Source organism: Anas acuta, chromosome 8 (genome assembly GCF_963932015.1).
Source record: "Anas acuta chromosome 8, bAnaAcu1.1, whole genome shotgun sequence".
NCBI classification, from domain to species: Eukaryota; Metazoa; Chordata; class Aves; order Anseriformes; family Anatidae; genus Anas; species Anas acuta.
Window position 1 is genome coordinate 29,579,922 of NC_088986.1, and position 17,997 is coordinate 29,597,918.

Genomic DNA, 17,997 nt, shown 5'->3' on the forward strand with positions numbered 1-17,997 from the left:
CCCAGCCCCGGCCCCGGCTCCGGGGCGCGCCCAGTGCGCAGGAGTGGAAGCGGCGGCGGCTGCGGGAGGCGCCGCCGGGACGGGGCGGGACGGGGACGGGGATGGGGACGGGGACGGGGAGCAGGGGGCGGTGTCTGCTCAAAGCCGGTCCCGGCACGGAGAGGCCGCCCAGGCGGCTTTCTGCTGCTTCCAAGCCTGCCCAGCGGGTGTGCCCCCTGGCTGCACACACAGCCCAGCGGAAAGCACGCCTGGCTCCCTGCCTCGTGTGCTCGGACAGCCCTGCTGCCCTGCTGCCGTGTAGCTGGACTTGTTTGCTCTTGATCTTGAGGTCTGCTCTGCCTCTCTGATGTTGAGGCCAGAGATCACTTTGGGGTCAGAGGTTCACTTGTGAGGTATTATTGGCACCATGTTACATCTGAAAAGGGATTTTTCTTTTTTCTTTTTTTTTTTTTTTTGAAATAATCATCCATTTATAAATGGTGGAGCTGCAATAAGTTCAAGCATCAGGACTGAGGGACTATGAAGCTGCCTAAGTTCCTTAGCTCTCCCCTTTGAGCATCCCCATTACTGGCTGTCATCAATACAGGGACTGTATTTTCCCCACAGCCTCTCCCTCATCCTGTGCAGGGTAATTCCTTGAAGGCAAATAAGATGGAGCAGGTGCTGGTGCTTCTTGGGGGAGCTCGGGACATCCGGGAGATGAGCAGGCAGGGTGAGGGCAAGGAGGGTTGGGGCAGCAGTTCCTTTGTGCTGCTGGGCAGGTCAGACCCGCCGTGAGGAACAGTGCTCTTTTTACGGGCTCACTTTGAAATAGCTGAAGTCAATGGGAACTTTGTTATTGTTGGCTTCAGAAGTCCTAGACTGGTACTTAAACAGGCAGATGTGGCATAATTTTTCTTTACCTTTGTTCCCTAGCTGTCAAATTAGAAAAGGCAAAACCCACAATCAAATGAAAGCACTTCGAAAGCCATTCACTCATGAAACATTCTGAGCAACTGATGAGGAAATTCACTTCATATTTCCTGCTTTTCAATAAACTCAGCCATGGTCTGCGTGCTGCTGCAGGCTGTGCTGTGCTCGGGTACTGCTGAGGTGAAGCTGCTGCTTTCTGTAGCATTCAATTAACAGCAGGCCCTGGCGTGAGGCCCTCGGTTCCTGCCTATCTGCCCAGCCCATGGTGGGGCCTTGGGCTCCATCCCACGCTGCTCATCAAGGCTGGTCCCTGTGGCAGGGCAGACGCTTCTCACCCCGCACCAAACGGGCTCTGCCCACCTCTGTGCCTCACAGCACCTTCCCTCTGCTCTTGCTGCTCCTCCTGTATCCTCGGGTGCCTCGTGCACCAGACCCCAACAGGAAATGCGTAACGCAGAATACCCTGAGGTGGAAGGGGCCCACAAGCATCAGCAAGTCTAACGGGACCACCCCAAAAGCAAACCATCTGTTTTTCCTACTCTTTCTAACTCACCCTTCATACAAAAGCAGTTAGAGGAGCTAGGTTGTCTCTGTCTGCTGCTCCATACAGGTGACGGATGAGCATTGTTTCCTCTTTGGTTTTGGTTTTATTTCACTGTTTTAAAGTGCTAGAGGCATACAGGGTTTCTGAATGAAGTACCTACAGCCTGCATAATGCCTATTTTATTAATGTGTTTGAATTTAAATTCAGGTGTTACACTTGTGAAGCAGTAACTGAGAAAAAGGAAAGTTACTGAGGATCACAATTCCAGACACCACACGTTAGAGATGATAAATAAGGGACAGCCAGTCACAGAATGTATAAAACTGATGTACTGTAGTCTTGAATACTAAGGCTGTCATCTCTATCATATTAGTTTTTTGAAGTTTTACCATTCTCCTGCATTCTTTATTTCTGTTTGAGAGAAATCTCAGAAGATACTTTAATTGGACTTATTTTTTCTTATTATAGCTTTTTATTATCTCATTAATCAATCTTAACAAGACGTATTTTTGATTGCCCACTGGCAGTGCTTATCTTTCTGTGTTTTACATTTGAAGTACCAATCTGTGAAGAAAAGTTATTCATTGTCCTTTGCTCTGTGAAAAAAGGCATTACCTCTATCAGTTACTTGAAGTTTCAATCACTGCCAAAACAAAGTAGAAAGCCATTCTGCCACCCCTTCCCCCTGCCCTCCATCCCAGCTGTCTCTAATCTAATGAAAGGGTCGAGGGAATAAATTGCCACTTAGGGACACCTGCCCTTCCCCACCAAGCCACAGTTACCAGCTCCTCTGTGCCCTGCTGTATTTAGCAACAAGAACTTTTTACAGACTCAAGAATTTGTTGCGGATTTTCTGGTGTAGGACCAATGACAACTTTAAACAGTGAAATAGTCGTGCTGTTCAGAGATGCAGGTCACATAAATACTATGTTCAACACAGAGGATTTACAGGTACTGTTATTTCAAAAGTGTATTGCTGTAGATCTTGCTTATTATTAATTTCTGTGTGTGTGTGTGCACATGTATGCCAGGAGGCTGCATGTTTCCTGAGCACCTGGGATTTACACATTTAACCACAAATACCCTTCCCTGAACATATGGAATTATATCTTGGCAACAGTCAAGGGCCAATATGTCAGTTTTCATGCCATGAGTATCGTTGCCCTACTTACTTAAAGAAATAGATATTGCACTGAGTCAATAGTGAACAATATTTTTGGAAGGAAATGTTAATATTTTGTAAAATGTGGTGTTGTCTAAGTAACTGTTCAGTTGTCATGAAATGCTGTAAAACCTTCAGTTGTTTCAGGCCCTCCTACTCGGGAACACTGAGTGGAGCATTCGCATATGCCGGGGCTGAGCTGCAATTGCCTCCAACTTTTATTTATTCGCTTAAACCCAAAAAGCTATTTTGTGTTACAAAAATGTCAGTATTATTCCTGCGTGTATTTTCCCTTTTCCTTTGGTAAGAGTGTTGATCCTAGCTAGTAATCCCTACCAGAGTTGCTTTTTCTTGAACAAATTAAATTTACAAACACCGAAGCAGAACCGAGCTGTTCCTTCGCTCTCATGTGCAGGCTGCATGTGATCCCTTTAGGCCACAATACCACTTTGAATGCTTAATGTTGACTTGTCGAGTTTCACCAACTGCACGGTGATATGGACAGGATTAAATCTTGTTTTATTTCATCTCCTCCCCAGCCAGGCAGTCGGGGGGTTTGGAGGGCTCATGGTGTTTTACTCTGTTCCACCACTGAAGTGCAAATAATAAGCATATTAGTAAATCTGCTGACATTCAGCACCTTGACGCAAATGAGCAGGTTTTTCTAGGTCTGAAATGCATTGTCAAGTGGAATTCTTGTCAGGGTTGTCTCATGTATAAGCAGAAGTCATTACATTTACACCCAGAAGATATTTCGATGGTGAATTAAGGGCTGACCTTCGTATCATACTGTTTATTAGCGCAAGCTTTATAGAAAGCTCCATATAATGGCTCAAAATATGGTTAACTATTTGCGTGCCATGCCTAAATGGCCACAGAGTCAGAGCATGAGAGCTTTCAGATAAGTTGTCAGATGCTTAGCTTTTCAGCTTTTTTGCCCATTATGTTTTGGTTGGAAGGTAACTGTTAGGCTCCTCTCTTGTTTTTATTATTATTGTCGATGTTACTATGTTAAGAATAAAAGGTGCTTTAATTGGCATATTTTAAAACGTTGCATCTGCCAATGGATAACTGCCAAGCTTATTTTTTTTCAGAGACTATCAGGCTGTCTTCATTTTCTGACTGCCCAAAGGAAATTACAGTATACCGTACTCAGAATCACGTTACCTTTTTTTTTTTTTTATAGCTGCAGATCGTTTTTATGACATTGTAGATGTACAAAGCCCTGATCAATATCTAGAGGCTTGCTATCCTTTTAAGTTATGTGACTGCCAAATTTTAGACATAAAAATATTCCGGGTAAAGCATTATTGGGTTTCATAATTTTCACCACATCTAAAAACAGTTGCTGAGGTTCATTGGATATGAAAGCTTTGATTTTTTTTTTTTTTGGTAATACTTTGAACTGTTGTGAGGTAGTGTCCATCTGTTCTGATTTTGCATCGTCTCTTCTGTTGAAGGAATAGTTTAATGTTTCCAAATAATTGCTGTTTTCCTCATTTTTTGATGAATAATATGTTTAGCAATCTACATTGCATGGCAATATATGAGTATCTCTGAATCCAGAAATATCCAAGAAATGTATTAATATTTGACATACCTCTAAAGGTTTATCCAATTAATTTGGTATATGAACCTGAGTTCTTTCTAATCTTACTTTTCCTGATATATTGTTTGGGAACTCTGGCTTTAGGTGAAAGGGAAGAGATTAATATGGGACCTCTGTTTAATCCATTTATGACAGGTGTGGTTCTGTTTGCTAAATAACTGAAATGAAATAATGACAGTGATATGAATGTTAGTTATTTACAGGTGTTTGTTTATAAATAAAGAATTAAGTATTTCAGCTGCTGCAATTTAATCCACACACTCTGCAAGTGCTCTGCAAACCTGTGTGTTTCATGACGAGAATCCCCTGCCCTGCAAACAGGCTGAGCAAATTAATCTGGGTGTTGTGCCATGGGGGTCACTAAACCTAATGAAACCTTGAAAATAAGGTCCACAACTGGAGCGGGGCTTTTTGGCCAGATATATGTAGAGAAGGTACTGCATGTTTTGACTGGAGTCTCATCGCCTAGAAATAAGAACAGAATTCAGCCCGTGCAGGCCTGTGCTGCTGTGCACAGGGGCATGCACCTCCTCACACAGTGCCTGTGGCACCTCGCAGCCCTTCAAATGGCTCTGCACGCCTCTGCCTACGCAGCTACGTCCTGCCCATGGTATCCCGTATTATCCTGTGTTTTGTTTTTGTTTTTTTTTAATCCTGTATTATCAGTTGAATGCCAAATGTTTGGTAATCAGTCCAGCTGCAGGAACACGCTGGTCCAGACATTTCCTCACGCTTGGCTTTACTTGTATTTCTCTTGTATTGTGGTGAACCCAAGCTGGTTTGTTCCAGTTATTGCCTCTGTTATGTGTCTGAAAACAGAATAAAGCAGATTCAACAAAATGTAGGTTCAGCAAATAAATGAAGAAATAGGAGACTCTGTTTTGTACTGGGACATTTTAAAAGGCATAGGACAAATAAGTCAGAACCTGCAGGACTCTTTATAGAGAATATGCATCGAGAGTACTTCAGAGAAGAAGCACGGCTACTGGAAGGAGAGAAAAGTTTCTGCCCATACATCTAACAAAATCATCACAGCAAAGGAATTGAAATAATTCACAGCTTTCATGTACAACATCAGTTACTGAAATACTGTGAGGACTGAAGGAAGATGATGATATCCAGATGTGGTGCAGTCACTTTAAGATTAATTTACTGTATGAAGCTTAACCCTGAGTGGTCATTTCTTTGACCTCTTAGGTACAGTGCTGGTCATTATTTCACGGATTATTAGTCTTTACAGAATCACTTTTATAAAGATTTATCAACCTTTACTGTTCACACACAGTTTCAGTCACCCTAAAAAAAACTTTCCCAAAGGGAGCTGGCACATCGATGAGACTTCTAAACTAGTCCAGGAGCCACAGCATGGTTGAATTAACCCTCATTCATGATGTTTTAACACATTCTTTGAGACAGAACCTGTGTGTGCTTTTTGTCTTAGTTTGTTGCTACTGGGATGAGTAAGAAGAAAGTTTTTACGTGAATAATTTTTTAGTCCTTAAATTTTGACCTGAAATGTTGACCATAAAATTAGGATCTACGTGGACCCCCTTAACACCTCAGCACTTACTAATAGAAAATGATATGTATAGAGTCATTCACAAAGCATGTGGAAAATATATTCTACAGCTAATCCTGCCACACAGTTTCATTTTTATCTTGTGCCACTGAGCTCTTCTCTTCCATAAAACTGAGCAGTATATTAATTGCGAAGGACAGTAGCTCAGAGTCATTCAAGCTAAAAAATATCCCTTTTTGTTCTACAGAGATCATAAAAAAAGAAAAAGTAGTAATGCAGAAATAAAAGTATGATCCTGCATAGTGGATTATGACCCAGAGGAAGGAATGTGAACGATGCAGCTGCAGAGAGGAATTTTAAGTGATGTATGTGAAACTGCCAAAATGAAAATTGCAGCCGAAGGAAGTGAGCCAGCAGTCTAACCACAATCAATATGCAGGTTAAGTAAACAATTACAGCCTGCCAGGGGAACTGCAATGTCTTCAGGTGTAAATTCTGAATTTACTTCATGGATACCTTTCTTGCTATTTACAAAGAGTGTAATGGATCTATCTTTTTATTTATTTATTTTGCAAGCTATAACACAAAGGCTGCTGTTGGTTTACTTTCAGTCCTTGCAAACAAATGATGCAAGTTAGTTAATAGTTGAGGCTGTTTTAAAAATCTGAAAACTGGTGAAATTATGAAGTGACCAAAAGAACAGTTTATGCTATCAGACAATGGTTAGAGAAGGAGGCATAGGAATAAGTAAACTATGTGAAGGGGTAATAACAGACTACTTTGTGAACACTGAGCTTGCCCAATATAGAAGATGTCAACCCTACAATAGAAACAGTTGTGTTTTCAACATTTTAGGATAGTTTCCTTATCAAATATTAACATGTGGAAAAGCCCTTGTGTGATAACTTGGCACTTGATCTACCAGAAGATACTTCTGCTCCTTGCAAGGTTTGCTATAAAGTTGCTAAATAGCTCAACATTATTTCAACACTATTAAAAGTCTTGTAACCCTAAAACAGAGCTGAGATAGATTTGTAGATGAAAGTATTTCATGTGTTTCACGTTGATCTCTTACCCCTTACTTGGGCAAAATATTTGAAACTAATAGCGTAGTAGGCAGCTGCTCTACCATTATCCCCTTATTTTGTATTTAAGTGCCCCAAAATAGCTTTATGCTTTAAAAATATCAGTTGCTCCTTGTGGACAGTAAAGCGCCAGATGGTATTTGTGTCCTTATGTTCAGAACAAATGAAGTACAAAGAACCAGCTACTCCCTGGTCTCTCACCGCTGCATGTGTTGCTTAGGATTAGCTAAGGCATGTGATGTATCTGGGGGGAATGCTATAGAGTGAGATGTGGCAGAGCACACAAGAAAACAGGAAAGTAGACTTCATTAATTTTGTAGCCCCACAAAGAAAATTGTTTCATTTTATTTTCTCTCAGCATGTCTCAGTGTTTTTGCACTGTGAACGATTTTGGAGAGTTTTTGTTGAGTACCAAGAAGCACCAGTGCCAAAGGCTAGAAAAGAATAGCTGAGGAAACAATTTAAATTTCAAGATTTTATGCCAAGACATGATCCAAGACACAGTGTGACTTTGGACAGTGCGGTCAGACTGCAGCTGCAAGAGATCTGGACCAGATCAGGAAGGAAATATTCCAACAGATGTGATTTACAGTAGTGGTACAAGCAGTCATATGCTTCCTGCAGTTTTCTCTTATTAAATAAATGTTAGCAGTTTTGTTTTGGGTCATATGAAAATGTGAAGGACCAAATTTATCTGCATCTTAGAAGGGAAACAATAGAATTAGATCAGTATTTACTTCAGCTGATTTTGCACTTAGGGATGATGTGGTAGCAGAGCACCTGAGATGCATGCTGACCCCATGGATTTGCAAGAGGACTTGTGTTTAAAATGAGGTTTGCGGATGGACTGTGGTACTGAAATATTGTATGCTGGTGGGTTGCAGCAAGCTCTGTAGTTAGGCAGCACTGGCACTTGTTTTCCACAGACAGAAAGATAAAAGTTGTTATGCGGGATGCAGCTTCAGGGACGAGTAGGTGTATCTCCCAGAATTAAATCCCTCTCATTTTGGTATATTGGCTGAACATGTAAATAAATGAAAGTTCTCTTCTTTATTCAACTTTCTGTTAGAATGATGCAATGGACTTTAAAAAAAAAAAAAAAAAAAAAAAAGGAATATAGAATTTGAGAGGAGTAGAGGAGCATAATACGATATTTACAGTTAACTAACATACTCCACACTCTGAAAAATTTTGGAAGCCAAAAACCAGAGGTCATTTTCCTTATACTTCAGGTCTATCACTGCGTTTTCCTTATGTGCAAAGTAAAGCTGCATACATTGTTTGGCTTTACTGAACTTCTGAAGCCAAAACAGAATAATATGTTTTTTCTGTGTTGCATCACTTAAAACAGCAAATGACTATCTACTAGATTGCATTTTTCAGCCTTTGTACATATATGCTACAGTAGCTGATTTGATGTTCTGTAAGAATTCCTTTTTAAATTGACTTAATGATTTATTCTACCAAATCGTTCACATTTCTAAGTTGTATATGAAACTAATGAAACAGGATAGAATTGTAGGCCAGTTACCTTTCTTGTTCTTATGTGATGTACGTGAGGAAAACAGACACTTACTAGACATGGCAATGAACAGAGAATGACTGATGGAAAGGGTTCATCTTCTGTATACAGCATCTCCAAGAGGACTTCTGGGTTTGCTCAAAAGGAAGCTCCAGTTTATGTATTCTAGCATCTCAAACTGATGGGCAAGCTCTGCTGATGCAGCACGCAATAGCTGAGCGTAGGGGAAGGGGTCACAGGGGTAAACTCATCAGTCTGTGAATCAGCTGGGAATTACTTCAGCTTTTCATCAGGTTATAATAGCTGAGGAGTGCCTTCGCATCAATTTGCATCTCTGTGCTTCAGAAAGCCATTCAGGCTGCCAGGAGGAATGATATGAGATGTGGGAAACTGATTTGGTTCCTACTCTGCCAAAAGTATTTCCTTTAATTGCCAGAAAGCCCCGTGGTTTCTGTCCGAAGCCCTGTATGGATAAGGCCACACAAGTGTCTTGGGTGTCATGCTAGAGCACAGGAAGGCCATCCCTGCCTTCAGCCATCTGCTCTGCTTGATAAGAGTTATTGGATAGATTGGAGCAAAGCCTTTTGGATACCTATATGCCTTTTTAGGGCTGTAGGAACACCCTCCAACAAGATTCATGATTCCTGTGTTTTAGCAGAACCAATGCAAAGTACTCATAAAGCAACAAAGAAGTTGGCCTGAGGTTCCCATGAGAATGTGCTGCTGGTGTGTGGGTGCCTTTTGCCTTTATCCAAAATTCTACGTGCACACCTGAACGCAGATACCTGCCTGGTAGGTGTGGGGAAAGGAGGCAAAAGGAGACAGTAAAAGTAAGCGTGGTAGCCGTGAACTTAAACCCATCTGAAAAGGGATTGAATAATCCACTGGGTATTCAACGTGTTAAAAAGTTCGATCTATTGAATAAAGTATTTTTTCTCATTACTATTTTTACAGTATGAAAAAGCAGGTAATACACAGTTCAGTACAGGACCTAAAGGAACAAGTTGCCAATAGAAGTATGGCCTGAAATGCTAATGGCTCTAAAACAAAATTATGCCCATTTAAAAATGAATCAGTCAATTTTTAGGTAACTGCCATACAAGCAGAATGAAAACAAATTATCTCAGAATTGATCAAAAGGTAAATAATGAAATATTCTGCTGCGTGCTGAGGACACTGAAAATAAGGAAATAGCATTGATAAAGTGTGGTTGAGATTGAGATTGGCATAATTGGTAAAACGAGCCTGAAACAGAGAAAAGGAGGGTAAGGTAGAGATTTCTGGACTGCCAAACCTACCTCCCACGGGCAGAAAAAGTTCAAGTCTATTCCAACGATGACGGAGCTAGCGGTGAGCAGAAACGGAGAGCCTGAAGAGGAGGTCATGGCATGGATAGCAGCAGCCAGGGAAGCCAGTCTGGTCCCACCTCTGCAGGTTTGAGGGGTGGGTTCCTTGCTCGGCCTTGTTCTGCCTGTCCTGCTCCGGCGGGTGCGCCCGTGAGAGACCAGTGCCACCAGGTTCATCGCTTCTCTGCGGTGGAGCACAGCCTCCTGTGTCTGGGAGGGCACGGCTGGATGCTGGGCAAGCAAGTGCAGGGAAAAGTAACAGGCCTGTTGCAAGTCTCTTCGACGAGACTGTAGGTAGGTGCTACAACCAGCGGAAGGATTTTCACTAATCTGGATGAAAATTGCCAGTGGTCAGGATAGAGTAATTAAAGTGTATGCAAATATGATGAGCTGGAGCAGTGAAATGAGGCATGTTAGAAGACTGCAGAAAGGCAGTGGGAAAAACAGTGAGGTCTGGCACGGGGTGTAGCAATCAAAAAGAGTAGATTTGCATATTAATTTATGTGGTAGATTGAAGAAAGAAGTAGCAATAGTGTAGCTAAATTCCATTTGAATTAAAAGCACTTCAAAATCAGGGAATAGCGGTTAGTAAAATCGTACTAATTTTGTGAATCTGTAGGACATTGTTGGGTTGGATTTGGCTACCAAACAGGATCTTTTCAGAGCACTTTATGGTTTAATGGTTTATGCATTGTTAAAGCATTAAATATGACCAGTAGTTGTGAACAGATGGGTGGGCAGCCCCGCATATGGCAGTATTTAACTTCTTCAGTATAGCTTGAAGAACAAATGCTAATAACATTGTATTGGTTATTTCTGCTGATCACAGCTGACATTGTGGTTTGGTGGTTTTTTGTTTGTTTGTTTTGTTTTTTTCCACTCCATCAATTAGAGGCCAACTTTAAGGTTTAATTTAAGTAATGAAGATATTCTAGACGAGCTGATTGAAGAGCAACATATTTTGTGTTATTCAGATAAAACTGAATGGTAAGATTAAGGCAAGTAGGTCTGTAACTGAGGATTTCAAGCCTAGGTATACTAAGGATGTGAATGATTAAATCAGTCTACCTAGGCCGCTCAGAAAAGCCTGGAACTTTCTTATTCAGATGTTGAAAATTATATGGTGTTAATACCAAAACAAAGAAGGAAACATTGCAGAAAAAAAAAATAACTGGACAGATAGCTATATAATTAAAAATAAATGAACTGGATGAAAAAAAAAATGCAAAACAGACAGCAAATAAATTTGTGCAAAAGAGGTAAAGAAGCATAGGAATAAGGTGTACCAAACAAACATCAGGCAAAGCGAGGCCTCACACTGGGTATTAAACATGGTAAAACTTCCCAGCCGTAAGTCTGCACTCACAGAAATAAACCATGGGAACACTGTTCAGAGGTTGAAAGTATTAACTAAAAAGAAAGAAAATACTTTATTCTGACCTCATTAGAGATGACGATGTTGACCAAGGTGGAAAATGGAGGTTGCGTCATAGGAGTGTGTCCATGGGCTTTAAAACAAAAATCATTGCAGCTGAGATACAAAGCGCAAAAAGCTTGATCTCATGAAGGGTTCCAAAAAGAGTTCTAGATAAATAGATGACCAAAAGTGTTCTAAATACCACATTTACTGTACTACATCTACAGGGACTGTAAGAAAACTAGGACAGTTAAAGACTTCTTCCAAGCCCTTTGGGACAGTCCACTGAACTGAGGCTTTAGCAATTCTTCCTAGAACCGAGATGAGGTGGGCATTTTTACAACACAGGTCATTTTACTTCTAAAATTAGTGCTTCAGTACCTATTACTGTTAAAAGTAAGGAAGAGGACTGTGCAATAATTAAGTTTAGGCAATGCTGATAAATTAAAAATAAAACATGGGTGTAGAAGTTGTTTATAGGAGCTTGTTTAATCTTCCAGTTTTCCCCAAGTTAAATATCAAATTATTGCTAATGCTTGGCATCCATTGCAGGAATTTAGTTCAGATACACTCATCAAAAGTGCTCTTATCATTAGAGGGAGTGATTGTGTCATCTCCAGTAGAATTATTCCACACCACTGGTATTTCTTGGCAGACTGACATGTTTTCACTTGACATTGCTGTAACCCCTGGGAAAGAAAGCGAGTCCTACCTTCCTGTGAATAATTCATCAGTGAGCCATCACACTCAAGTATTCCAAAGTAATCCTCTCTTTTGAGGGAGGAAGGGCGGGATACCAAAGCCTCTTTTTCTTTTCTTCTTTAACTTTAATGCTAGCAGGCTGCCTTACCTCTTCATAAGCATTCTTCCATAGCAATCTTCCCTCCCAGCAAAGAGCCAGAGGTCCCTTCCAACCTAACCATTCTGTGAACTAACACTCAGCACTGTTCTCTTGGTATGTAAATTAATCCATATTATTTTTCCAAAGGGTTCTGGAGCAGCCTAGCTTTCTGAGAGCGCTGGATTGTCTGGAGTTGAACAAGAATGCCAGTAAATCAGACTTTCTCAAAAATCCATCCAAGTAGAATGGCTTTCTGTTTAGTTAAAATATGCTAGACTATACTAATGACAGGGTATACTGACATTATTTGCCATGAGCATGCAGACCCTATATTAAACACTTGGCAGAACCAAAATTCTCCATGTCCCTCTTTCTGTACAGTGTGATGTTTCATATTTGATCAGACAATGAAGGGCTTAACATTAACAGGCATGATTAAAGTAGCAGCAAAAATATTTATGCTATGTCAGTTTGCATAACTTATAAATTATAAAAAGTCTGGACTTTCCATTTATCTGGATAAATATTCCTATTGCTAAAAACAAGCTTAAAAAGCATAAGTTAAAACATAAGACCCAGTGTGGCACATTTTCTTATTTTAGGTAAGCCATTCTTAGTTCTCCTTTTTGAAGGCTCTACTACTGGTATTTTTTTCATAAAATTGTATCAATAGCAGATGTTCACTTTATTCTTTACTTTTTCACTTCTAATATGTATTTTTCATGTCTGCTGGAAAAGCTTGGCTATCAGTTTAAAGCATGTTCTTGATAACAGGCAGCCAAGGGCTGGATGAGCCATTCCTTTATTCTTATGTGCAATATCTTGGGTATTCGAAGGGCTCTTTAGTGATCCCTTCCCCTAAGAAGCTCAAATAATTCCTGGTATTTTATTAATCTGTCAGAGCAAGGGTTGCTTCTGAATTTATCTTGGTATTTCTGTCTGAAACAGCTGTGCAGCCTATGCTTCAAATTGCCAGCATTAAATCAACATAGTTTTCCTCCTCATTCTTCATCAATTTGTCATATAGATAAGCCCACTACCTGCACTAGCAATCTTCCATTATCCACTGTTCTCGCTGGTTTCTTCCATATACTTCCATCAACACCCACAGAGGCTTTTTACTCTCAAATATATTCTGTCTGTTTCTCTTTAGCTTTTTTAACTCCGCTGCTTAAGACTGCAGATAGCTAATGACTCTAAAAATTGAGCATGTCATATGACTTATTTTGCCAGTGATATAGCTAGGTGGTTTGGACTTTAATCTCTTGACATCACATAAAGGAAATAAAAACAAAAAAAAAAAAAGAAAAAAGAGAAAAGCAACAAGAGAAAAATGCATCTTGATGATTTTTGTTATTTCTGGTAACTAGCATCCAAATTTCTTTTCTAATTATTGAAACTATACACACTAAAAATTTACACATCATGGGGAAGTGAATGAATGCACCTTACCCTCCATTATGAACTAAGCAGGAAATGCTCTTCATGATCAGATTTTTACCCTCAATGAAATTTAATCATTATTCAGATTCCTGTTTTTTCATATATATGCTTGTTCTTAAACGTGCTTCCATGACATGTATATGTAACCTCCCCAACTAAGATGTTCTTATTTGCATTGTAAAACAGTAAAATATCTAATGTCTAAAGAATGTCTAATGTCAGTATTATAATGAATACTGTATTTAAAAGCTCATGCCTCATTTTTCTACATGCTGTATCGGCAGCAGAGTGTTATAGTCTGTCCTGGTATTTCACTGTATAAATTAGATGGGTAAGGAAGGAAAAGGAAAAATAGCAGATATAGATTAAGTGACCTGTTTCAGATCGCAATGCACAACTTTGACAGCATAAGTAGATTTCCAGCCCAACCTACTAAATTTGGAGTCATGAAAAATGTAATTCTAATTTTTAGGAAAAGGTGAGGGGTTTGAAATTGACTTGAATTTTATTTGTATCCTTTCTCTGCTTCTCTACATAAATGACTGCTTACAGTGGCTGTTGTAAACATCATTTAAATGTTTTTCAAAAAGTACTGTTTTCAGTTTTCAATTATTCATTTTTTACACTTAAGAAAAATATTACTAAAATGAAAAAAAATTGCATAGGAAGAAAGGCATTGCAAAGACTTGCTGCTTTTCCTCCATTAGAGCGCAAGCACAAGCTGAAAAGGGGCATATGTTTTTCATAGCATGTAACCTCCACGTGTGGGCACGTTGGATACTAAAATAAAGAGCTGCCAGACTTCTGTACAAGGGATATATTTATTTGCAAAGGAAAAGATTAGCAAAATTGTCAAAACACCTGAATAAAAATTAATTCAGAAATAAAACGAATGGGAGGCTACTCTAGAAATGTCTGTAATTGTGCAAGGTGTTTGCATGTAAATACTTTAAAAGAGATATTTCCTCTTTCAAAACAGACAGAAACTGCTGATTCCCTCTGCTTCCCTGTTGCTGCTGCGGGTGCCCCAGGCTTTTTCCTCTAGTGCAGCTGTGCTCCACTGAAATAAATGGCACTTCCCGGGGACTACATCTTTAGTTACTGGTACAAGAGTCATCATAACGTGCAGTGAGATATTTCAGTAATGCTTTCAAATGACTATTAAAACACAACACTGCATAATAAAATCACAATTGCATGATTGTGGATAAAGCAACCAGTGACACAGCTACCTACAAATTACTCCCCTCAAAGAGAAACTAGTAGCAAAATTGTAGGGTGGCAAGAAAAAGCCTAAAAAAACTCAGACTCTCAGTGGTGTAGTCTCACTGCTGTCTGCCTCTTCCTAGCTCCCTCCCATTTTTGTGTTTTGGCTTACAGTCTCCAAAGTTCTGAGTTTTCACAGCTCAGCTCATCTATTTCCACATATCACAGGAAATTATCATTCAGGCTAATATGAAAACCAGAAAAGCAAATTCAAAATATACTACTGTCTTAAAGCAGATCCCAGTTATTTCCTATATAAAGTTAAACAAAATTTAAGATTTATAGCAAAGACTTCCCTTCTATTTCCCAATATCTACCACTAAACGCTACAAACTATTCACATTTAAGTTGCTTCTGATGCAGCACATCTTGCTGGCTTCTCAGGACTGGGACGCACAGAACTCTTCTGCCAAGGGCTTTACAACAGCAAAGGCTGTTGATCCCAAAAGAGGCCAGGAACACCTTGCCTAATTCTAAGTACTTTGTCTGTCAAGTAGGATGCCAGTGTATCGAGGTGTTGAGATTGAGAGCAATGCGCACCTCTTAGGGTAATTAAATACAGACTTAGAGTTCTGCTGGGTGCTTGCAAAGCGAGCCCCCAAATAACTAAGAGTATCTGGCCCTGGGCTTTTTTCTTTCCGTATTTTTGTGCTTTTGGTTTTGGTTATTTGCTTATTCTACCCTTATATACAGTTTGCTGTTTGTCACATTTCTTTTTTCTCTTTTTTTTTTTTTAATTTGAGGAGCTAGGCTTGTCATCCCGGACCCATGAAGGCAGTGAAAGTTACATCTGTAATACAAACAGGGAGATAGCACTTCAAACACCAGCATATTTTTCAAGCAGACTCTGTGTACTCATAAAACGTTAGAATTTAGGATCTTTCAAGTGACAACTATGACTGTCTCACTTAATGTCATATTTCTAGAAGAATCTTTCCCAGCCAATGCTCTTTAACCATCTGTCCCCTAAAGAAAAAGAGACACAGGTCTTGTGTTTAAGCTATTTCTTCTTCAAATGGAAACATTTCCTATGACATTCTTCATTGTATTTATTGAAGAGTATGTAGTACCTGCTTGAGTATACCAAGACCACATATTTATATTGCTTTCTTTGTGTGGCTCATAACATTTGCCCAATTATCAAATCTGTGTGAATTCACTTATATTTGTAACAGGATTTCAGTCTAATCTTGCATTCTAGGCTATTTATTTTATCATTGGAACTGTCAAAATTGATAGTAAGTACTTTGGCACTTTGTCTATTTAATGGCCAGTTTATTTGGGAACAATTACAGTTATCTCATATATTACCAACATGTGTTTCTGAAAATAGTCCGTCTCCACACTATTTGAGAAAATCAGTAATTGAAACATGAACTGTGTGCTGTGAAACTAGAAGTATATTCTAGTTTTGTTTTCTGCTTGGGGAGGAATCGGGTTCCAGCTGGAACGGTCATTTGTTCTCTCTCTGTGTTTTGTTTCTGGTAGGTTGTTCTACAAGCCTGCAGGGTAGTGTTACAGGATAAAAACCTCCTGAACATCCCCTAAATATGCTTACCAGTATGTGCTTTGCAGATATGCAGAGTTACCAGGTTAGAATGTTTGTAATTTAAAGGATATTAATTTCTTTATGTCTTAGATAGGATTTTGAAGTGTCAGAGAAGAAATGTTTGCGTTTATCTTCAACAGATCCTTTGCATTAGTGTAAGGAAATTATCCCCATAAAGATGTCTGAGGAAAATAGTCTCATTTGATTCTTTAGTAGCTTAAATGCATCACTTAATTTCACCTGTTTCTTCATATATTTATGTGTGTGTATGAATACAAATTTTCAGGATTAACATGTTTGGGAAAGTTAAGAGCTGCTGGAAAGGGGGCAGTGGGCAGTTTCTCAAATTCAGCATAATTGAGACTAGAGATGCAAACAACTGCTCTTGGTATTGACAGCTGTACCTAATTTTCTTCTGATGATTTGTATCATTTTGAAAATACATGATTTTAAAGATGAAGCCTTCTATGAAGCTGTCAAAATCTTACAGTTCACATTTCAGAAATAATCGAATTACACCTTCTATACTTTAAACTAGACACCAAAGTGCTTTTCACATGCAGCATTGCGTTCAGCACAAAAACAAATGCTAATGTGACTATCGGTACAGGACCAAACTTTATCTGAGATCTGGGGTGTTGCCATGGCAATTCCAATTGTTGGAAAAAAATTCCCTTTTGTGCTTCATTCTGACATTATATTGCAAAATGATGATTATGAAGAAACATGCAACCCAAAAGGGGGAAAAATTCTGCTTTGAAGATGTAAAACATACTTTCTATCCCATTTACTTTTTGTGAAACTCTGTGTGCCCAGATTTCCGAGCTCTGTTTTTTTGCAGATTCAGATACATTATTTTTCAAACTGCCATAATAATACAGAATGTTATTTCTCCCAAATGCAATAATCAACGTAATAAGAAACTCAGAGACATGTATCCCATTTACTATGCAAATATCAATTTCTATTATATTATACTGCAGACATGGACCTCACTGTTGTTTAACAATACTTCCTACAGTAGTCGAAGCATCTAAAATACTAAACTTGGCTATGTTATTTATGCATGTCAACTCTATAATCTATGTAAAATATAATCAGAACAGCTCATAACAGTCAATTAGATCAGTCATTTCTGTTTCTAGTTATAAAACTGTTTTTCTACCAATACCTCTCACTGTGAGAAAATTGATATGGATATTACCTATTCCTTGCTAAATCAATATAAAACAAGCTTTAAATTAAAAAAAAATATATAAATGAATACACACAAAACAACACACAATGCTTCCAAAAGATAAACAAACGAAGAGGTGAAGTTAGGATTTGGTTTGCACTGCAATTCACACTGAAGTTTACTGTACATCCCTTTATGTAGGGATAAAATGGGAAACACTTCCAGAAGAGAACTAATTCTTGTAGTGCTGCATTGCTGCTTTATAAATAAATCATTGTCCTTTCTCTATTGATCACTGGAACAATCCAGTCAAAGAATGCTGACTTAGTGCAGCCCTTTTTAGTAGTGCTGGACTGAGAGAAAAAGCCTGGTAAGTGGGACCCAAAAGCAGGGAGTAAGGAAAACCCCACACAGGTTAGAGATCAGGTTTTATATGTAAAATCCAGCCCTTGATTTGTTTCTTACCTCCAAAAAAGCTTGACAAAGAAGTCGATTTCTTTTTATTTCTTTTTCCCCCTTTTCTTTCCCCCTTTCTTTCCCCCTTTCTTTCCCCCTTTCTTTCCCCCTTTCTTTCCCCCTTTCTTTCCCCTTTTCTTTCCCCTTTC

The 17,997-nt window shown here is 39.2% G+C and overlaps 1 long non-coding RNA gene across 1 annotated transcript in view; it reads left to right on the top strand.

Moving 5' to 3' along the window:
• The first annotated feature begins 607 nt into the window (after positions 1–607).
• The window catches only part of LOC137860236 (uncharacterized), a 38,810-nt gene continuing 21,420 nt past the window's right edge, over positions 608–17,997 (top strand). Inside the window, exon 1 of the long non-coding RNA XR_011098790.1 lies at positions 608–2,407. This is a non-coding gene — a long non-coding RNA (uncharacterized lncRNA). The remainder of the gene's footprint in view (positions 2,408–17,997) is intronic.